The sequence below is a fragment of the Thermobia domestica genome, chromosome 4 (assembly GCF_964235325.1).
Source record: "Thermobia domestica chromosome 4, izTheDome1.hap1.1, whole genome shotgun sequence".
Taxonomy (NCBI): domain Eukaryota; kingdom Metazoa; phylum Arthropoda; class Insecta; order Zygentoma; family Lepismatidae; genus Thermobia; species Thermobia domestica.
Genome location: NC_137457.1, coordinates 260,318,609 through 260,327,299, shown reverse-complemented (window position 1 = coordinate 260,327,299; position 8,691 = coordinate 260,318,609). Strand labels below are relative to the sequence as shown.

At 36.5% G+C, this 8,691-nt stretch overlaps 1 protein-coding gene across 1 annotated transcript in view; it reads right to left on the bottom strand.

The window, feature by feature from the left end:
- The window catches only part of LOC145684027 (uncharacterized), a 157,613-nt gene that overhangs the window by 92,807 nt on the left and 56,115 nt on the right, over positions 1 to 8,691 (bottom strand). The window lies entirely within an intron of this gene.

Sequence of the window (8,691 nt, the reverse complement as noted above, 5' to 3'; positions counted from 1 at the left end):
ATGGTACCCCTTCCAAAATTTAGAGGGGGTTGGTCCTATGTACCCCCTAGGTCATTGACCCCGGCCAGGGACCATGGGCCCTGAGGCAGGAACCCAGGGGCCAAAAAGTTTCCTAAAGTGACGCGATTACTACTTGCGGAAGTCTGGGACAGAGCAGCCAGCTAGCCAAAGACTAGCATATATATATATATATATATATATATATATATATATATATATAAAATCAAGATTACCATTGAAAAAATTATTGTTTATTATATTATGAACAATTAAATTAAATTTTTAAGTTAATATGTCCTGTAGGTTTCAGGAAACGGATGATAATGAAAGTGCTTGTTTACGAAAAAAGAGCGGAGTGGGAATGTGGGAGGAAATAGGAGAATCCTGACAAAACCCAGTAACACGATGTTGTTCACTATAAACTCAAAGGTTTAAGGACCAAACTAGGGACAATTTCACACCAAATAGAACTTGTATATGAGACAGAAGTTTTATGACGAGATTCGAAACGAGATAAAGTTCTCCCAGGATAAACAGATTTTATTTTTCGAAGAGAGATAACCTGAAATTTTGTTTCGTCATCTATCACCAAGACACCGTCCTCTTTATATTACGTAGATAGGAAGTCTATTTTACCATATTACACCACCATACCATACTCATGACGGATTACAAAACACAACAAACTTTATTTCACAAACCTGAAGGACGATGCCAGCCAAAATTCCATAAAGATCGGGTAAATTTTATTAAAAAATATGGAATGAACGAACACATGTCGTATACGTATATACTGATATAGTAAGTCGAATTATAAATCCTTAATTTCGTTCGCTTCAAGAAACTGAAAAATATTTACGGTTAATTCATCGGGACTGGTCTCTGTCTTCTTGACCATCATAATAATCACCTTCTTCTTCTTGTTCGTCTTATTATTATTATTTTAAAAGGGACGTGACCCCAAACATTTTTTAATCCACTGTGCTAGTTAATTAACTTAGTTTTTTTTTTATCACTAGTATTTCAATGTAAATATTTACATACGTATCACGATTTCAGGGTTATGCACTGGGCGAAGTAACTGTGCGGAAAACAATTTTCTAATCTTGTGGTGCAAGCTTTTCACATACCGTTGCTGTATAAATCAACTGGGAAGGGAAAACACGTCGAAGTTGCATGTCTCAAATGTCATTGTTTATTTCGCTGTTGGGAGTTCATTCTTAATTTACATATCAGCTTTCTCCTGTCTACTTACTTCTATTTGGTGATTTATTTTTGTACTCACTTTACAGGTAATACAATATACTAGCAGTAGTAACGTGTGACGTCAAAAAGTTCTAAACATAAGCCTATATTATACTAACTATCAGTACACCACCTGGTTTATATGACATGGTATTTTCTCAATTAATGTAATAGAGAGACTTCCGGAAGTGGTAATATAGAGACTTCCGGTTTTAGTAGAGAGTTTAGAGTGCAGATTGAATATATTCTTGGAACGGTTAATTGAGTATAGAAAACCGCTTTTTCCTATCCTCTACCGTTTTTAATCTATAGTGATAAATGTCACGGCCGGAAGTGGTTGATTTCTGCCATTTCCGGTGTGAATAAAAAGTTAAGAGGTTAAGATTATGATTAGAAATTAGTTTCTTGAGCTCTCGGCATCTATGGCCATTTTATCCCGTCACGTATGAGGAATAACAACTCTCGGTAATCGCATTATCCGGAGAAAGGGAAGAAAGAAATTCTTGGAGAAGGAAGTGGCCTGGGACCTGTATGTTAGGTAACATTCTGGCACTTGCCTGGTGCGAATAAGCAAACCCTCACTCAGGATAGCTGGCATGAAGGAACTTTTACACTTTTTCGACTGAGTGTCCACCGAGAATCGAAGTCGGGATCGCTCGTACCAAAGACGAGATCGTAAGCGAAAAGGTTAATCATACATATTCTTAGAACACTAAATTGATTTAAAAAAAAAACTTTTTGCTATCTGTTACCAACTTTCCTTTATAAAGATCAATAATCAAACCGGAAGTGTAACAAATTTTTATCCCTTCCGATTTTAGTAAGGAATTAAGGATGGACACTAATTATACTCTTTGGGCACTTAATCGATTGTTGGAAATCGCTTGCCGGTTTTACTTCATTGCGATCTACGTTAAAACCGTAAATGGTTTATCTCTAGCACTCCCGGTTTGAATTTCACTTTCATCAGCGAGGTCAATTCCACATCCTGGCCAAAACTGATGATGAACCATCAAGTATTCTTTAAGATTTTTGTCTCTCGAATGGACGGACGCACGGACAGATAGGGTAAATATATAAAGGAATTTTGGTTAATAAACCAGACATATAACGTAAATATGGAAAGGAGTTTTGGTCGATAAACCAGACAGACAGGGTAAATATATAAAGGAGTCTTGGTTGATAAATCAGACAGACAGAGTAAATATATGAGGAGTTTTGATTGATATATTAGACAGACAGGGTAAATATAGTATATAAAGCAGGTTTGGTTGGTATACCAGGCAGACAACATAAATATATAAAGGAGGTTTGGTTTGTGTACCAGATAGATAACGTAAAAATATAAAAGAGTCTTGATTGATAAACCAGAGAAATAAGGTAAATATATAAAGGAGTTTTGGTTGATAAACCAGACAGGCAAAGTAAATATACGAAAGAGTTTTGGTTGGTATATTAGACAGACAGGGTAAATATATAAACGAGTTTTGGTTATTATATCGGACAACGGAGTTTTGATTGGTAAACTATATAGAGGGGGTAAATACATAAAGGAATTCTAATTTGTGAATCTGACAGGTAGGATAAATATATAAAAGAGTTTTGGCTGGTAGACCAAGAGACAGAGTAAATCTATAACGGAGTTTTGGTTGGTATGTTAGACAGACAGAGTAAATATATAAAGCAGTTTTGGTTGGTATACCAGACAGACAGGGTAAATATATGAAGGAGTTTTGGTTGGTATACCAGACAGACAGGATAAACGTATGAAGGAGTTTTGGTTGGTATAGCAGACAGACAAGGTAAATATAGAAGGAGTTTTGGTTGGTATACCAGGCAGACAGGGTAAATATATGAAGGAGTTTTGTTTGGTATAGCAGACAGACAGGGTAAATATATAAATGAGTTTTGGTTGGTAAACCAGAGAGACAGGGTAAATAGATAAATGAATTTTTGTTCGCAAACCAGACAGATGGGGTTAAATAAAAAAAGGAATTTTTTGTAAAGTAGATTTTTTAAAAATGAACCAAGAAAAATAATATTCCATGCAGAATCAAATTAAGATTGAGATCTTGAAGTACATTTTTGTACTTAGTTGTATTATTTGAATACTTGGCAAGGAACGAAAACAACAAGGATCCTAACTCAACTTGGCCTTTAAAAATGGACAACTGAATATGACCGAAGTCAATTAAAACTAATATATTATTAACAATGAAAAATTAAATAATACCTATTTTTAAAAAATAAAATAAAAACTGTGCTTCAATAAAATACACTAAGGAGGAAACGAGGAAAGTTCTTTTGATGGAGTGAAATAAAGAAACGCGACCAAGAATAAAAACATTAAAAGAGATTGAATATTTTATGTATCAATACTTTGTCCATCAATTTAAGAAGAACGTCCAACGTTTTAAAACTTATTTTCATTTCTTTATTTTTACTACGCCAAAAGAATTTTCATGTTTTAAGTGCATTTTATAAAATCATTAGTTTCTCATTTTCATTCATTATCCTGTAATAAATTTGTTGAAGGGAATACTTTCTAATTTTTCCATTAAGGATGTATCATAAAAGTTTTGAACAAACATTGAACCACTTCGCATTCTATAAAATAATGCTCAATTAACTGACGTTGCCTACACACCAACGAAATCTTAACTATACATATATAATCAGTAAATTAATTTGAGTGTAAAATGATAATATAGAATGAAAATTATTCGAATATTTTTCTTAGTTTAACTCTCTCACTAGTTAGGTATTTTTATAACGCGAACTACTAATAGGGGGTCATTTTGTTAAGGTTAAATATACCTCACAAAAGACACAAATTAGAAACTCCCCCAAAAATCTACAGAGGCTGAAGTGAACAGTATACAGGGTAGTACTCAAGGATCTTATAAAATAGAGGATCTGCCTTCACAACAAAATCTTGAAGCCATACGTCACAGTTTCGCCACCCCTACTCTACCCACTCCGCCCAATAGGATCGCAGTGTTTTGAGCCAACAATCATGGCGGAAACGAAAGTAGCCAATCAGACGATGGCAGAAACGAGAGTAGCCAATCAGACGTGCCGATGCTCTGTTGTTTTATTGGCTTCATCGGTTTAATAGGATGAAGATACATATGGGCAGATCCTCTATTTAAATTCAGAAAAGGCGGGATATAGCTATTTCTTATACTGCCATCTGGGAGAGACACTTCTAAATGTCAGACACACCTCCTACCAACGAGGGGATGGGGGTACTTTGTGCCCACCAACTTAAAACAGCAAATTTTATGAGACACATTAACATTCAATTTCAACCACCACCGTAAGTTATTCGATTCAGCTAAAAATTTTGAGCAATAACATATTTTCTTACAATTTTAATAAAAACTATTAAAAGAGTAATTGCAAAAAATATATGCTGTGGTGGGCACAAAGTACTCCCGGTGGTAGTCTGAGGATTAACATCTCACGCCTAGGCACCGAGGATAAGGGACACGATGATGATGCTAGAATGACGAAACTGGGAGGTAAAGGAAGAACACTCAGAAATACCACGCACACGATGATTTCCACTACAAATTCCAATTGAAGAAGCTGCGATCGAACCAGAAAAATACATTATTGTAATCAGGTTTACACATCTGCAGAAAATTCAGAACTATATTTAATATGGAGGAATGTGAAATTTAAGTTTCAAGATTTGATTCTAACTGACAAACAGAAAATAAGATAATGGCAGTGTTTCTTCCAGATATGTTTTTTTGAGGGGCACTGCCTCCCCGAAGCTCTGAGAGTACCCTCCCTCCCGGAGGAGACCAAAATAATACATCTAGAATATAATAATAAATAGAATAGTACCACCAGTGATTGCCCCGGATTACTAAGTGTGCCCTTCCGGAACATTTTTTTTCTGAAGGAAATACTGGATAACGGAAACACTGTTTTTGATAATAAGTTCAGTATTAATGAAGGAAGACTGCATACAAATAAGTCTCGAATAATTACTATAGAGAGGATAAGGAAAAAAAACAGTACAAAGAATGAAGGAAATAGAAATATGTGAAAGCAAAATACAGTGATTTATGAGACAAGTATTTATATAGAATATTGGAGTAAGATTTAAAAAAAAAAAAAAAAACCTTTATTTCCTGGGTGAAAAACTATATAATTATAAAAAAATTCTATAGATGAACATAAATTATAAGAGACAAAAAAGTGAACTTGTTGTTTTTAGAAAAACTGCTAGAGGCACAATTTATTAAGAATATTGAAGCAACGCATGATTTCCTGAGTCAGTGGTTTGGAAACGGACCATAACGAATAAATTATTTGATGTTCATTCCCACGCATTTCTCTTTTCATAGACCTATTTTTTTATTTTTTTCTATAAAAGAATGTAATTTAGCAAAACTCAAATAATAAGAAAAAAGTTAAAAGAGTGAATGTTGTTAAAAAGAAGCAAAATAGGCGAACCATGCTGTTTTGTATATACAAGGCATAGATGGCCATTTTGCGCTGGGTTCGCTCGGGCTCGCGCTTACTTCTTTAACTGGGCTCACGCTCACCTGTCTCAACTGAGCTCGCACTCACTTATTTCAATGGGGTTCGGGCTCACTTGGGCTCGCGCTCAATTATTAAGCCTGAGTCCGGCTGAGAGTAAGTGCCGAGCTCGCCAGTTTTACACGTATGGTACAAAGTACATATTTAGAAAATTTATGAAAAAACTATAGGCTATAGGCTAATACAAAAGTTTCTATACTTCCAAATCTCATTAATAAGATGTTCTGAATAATTCAATCCACCCCAAAATGATCCGCTTGTTAACGAATGGTACCTTGTTCCTGATGCTAATTAGAAGACACTTAAATTGTTATATCTTAATATCAATACATGGCTATGTACAGTCATGTTTTGAAAAAACTAGCCACTTAACATTCTTTGAGAAGCTCTGTACTCTTACCTATAATTAGATTTAAATCAAAGAAATGTGGATGTTCTTGGCGAATTCATGTCTTTATTTAGAGATAAAGCATCAGAATTTCCTTCGTATGGTTTGCTAAAAATATACAGTAGCAATCTAAAGCAAACTGGGTGGACACAATTTTTTGAACAAGACTGTACTTGACCCCTAGCACAAATAATCTCATGCTTACAAGGAGGGTGTCCGAAGTGTAAATCTCAGATTTCAAAAATGTTTGTGCAGATCGTTAGGGAGGCTCATAGAATAAAGATCGGCACAACAAATTTCGGCGGAACCCGATATTTAGGTGGGGCAGTGCCCCATTTGCGATTTTCGGCTTTCGTAGTAAAAATCGGCCTTTTTATTTGAAAATTGACTTATTGTTGTCGACAATGGTTATCATTCGTCTTCATTTGCATAAAGATACTACAATTGTAGATCAGGGATCCCTATGTGTGTAGGGGGGTCCGCCTCACAAATGTGATAAATGTTCCCGCTTCATTTTGACGAGCTGAATTCAAATATGTAATTAAAACTTCTTTGTGGAGCATATGTGCGGCACAGGTCTCTACCTAGTTTCTGGGATGCTGAATCACAAGTTGAAAGAGAACTGAAGGGCTTGAAATAGAAGTTTGGCAGAATCAGTGCTTACTGTATGGATTGAAGCCAAAAGAGATTTCATGCCTGTACATGACATGAATGTTCGGAAATGGGCAACTGAAAAAGCGAAAAAAATTAATCTTGAAAACTTTAAGGGTCCCAAAAGTTGATGCACCACCTTTAATCGGGAACATAATATTGTGTAGCGAGAAGTAACAAAATTCGTGTTGCGAGCAGACGTTGACACTTCACAACAAACTTTGGCCATATCTTTCCAGCTAGAAGTCAGGGATACGTTACCGGAATTCGATATAGACAATACTTACAATTCCGATCAAAGTGTTTTTGCAATAAAAGTGCACTATAATCGTATGTTAGGCATACAAGGTGGGGGAAAAAAGTAGAAGCTTCTCCACAATCCAAAAATGCCTTATCTCATAACTATACAATAATACCCCTTATGTCTGCCAGTAGAAAATTAGTTGGGCAATTATGGATTGTATTCCCAGAGCCGACAGGAAAATTTGGAGCACAGGTCAAGAAAACTTTATTCCAGCCCCCAAATGTTAAGGCTTCTACATCAAAATCTGGAAAGATGGGTAAGCTGCATTTGGAGGAGTGAATCCATGACGTTTTCGTTCCTAACATAGGGGACAAAAGTGTTTTGCTCGTAGATTCATGATCATCTTTTAACGAGAAAGAGACGCAGCGACACATTCCGGACGAAAAAACAACTGGATACTTCCGGGAGCAACTTGGGCTGTACAACCACTGGATATTTGCGGCTTTAGAATATGGAAGAATTTTGTACGGAAAATGAGAGATTCCGTAATTTCACACCAAATTCATATACAACTTCACAACGTAACAACATTATAAAATTGTAATCGCTAGTTTATGAACAACTATCATCGCCAAGGTATCATGATGTGTTCAAATATAGTCGGTATAAATCCGGATATGTAGATGCGAGGCCACCAGAATTTGTTAATCCAGTGAGTTTCTCATTTTCCTTAAACGACACTATCATGATTTTGAGTTTAACGTCCCGTTCAGCAGCGAGGCTATATGAGTCGTGGACCTACTGATTAACGTGGAACCGGGAACCGAACACACATGAGCTCCCGCCGGGAATCGAACCCGACTCTCCCACGTCAAAGGCGCGCACGCTAACCGCTTAACCACGAAGGAGCCCTATACTTTATGATATATGATGAGTGCGAAGATATAACACTCCTGGAATGTAGTTGGTGCTGCAAAAGTATTTGCGCGGAACACTTTTTCGATCAGTTTCATTTCTGTAAAACATACAATACATAAAGTAAGCACGAATTCTGCCAAACTTCAGCCCTTCAGTTCTATTTCAAGCCCTTCAGTTGTCTTTCAACTTGTGATTCGGCATCCCAGAAACTAGGTAGAGACCTGTGCCGCACCTGTGCTCCTCAAAAACCTTTTAATGACATATTTGAATTCAGCTCGTCAAAATGAAGGAGCAACATGTATCACACCTGTGAGGGGGACCCCAGTGGCGGATGTAGTCCGGGGCCGGGGGAGCAACTCCCAGTTTTTTTAGTGCCAAAAATAATTGAAGCTATTATTTATATATTCTTGAAAGTTTATAGTAAACTCATGATATAGTATCATAGCCTGGGGTAGGCCTCCCTCAGGTTTTACCTTCTAAATCCGCCACTGGGGACCCCACACACATAGGGATCCTCGACCCACAATTGAAGTATCTTTACGCAAATAAGGACGAATGATAACGATAGTCGACAACAATAAGTCAATCTTCAAATCAAAAGGCCGATTTTTACTACGAAAGCCGAAAATCGAAAAGGGGCCCTGCCCCACCCAAATATGGGGTTCCGCCGAAATTTCTTGTGCCGATC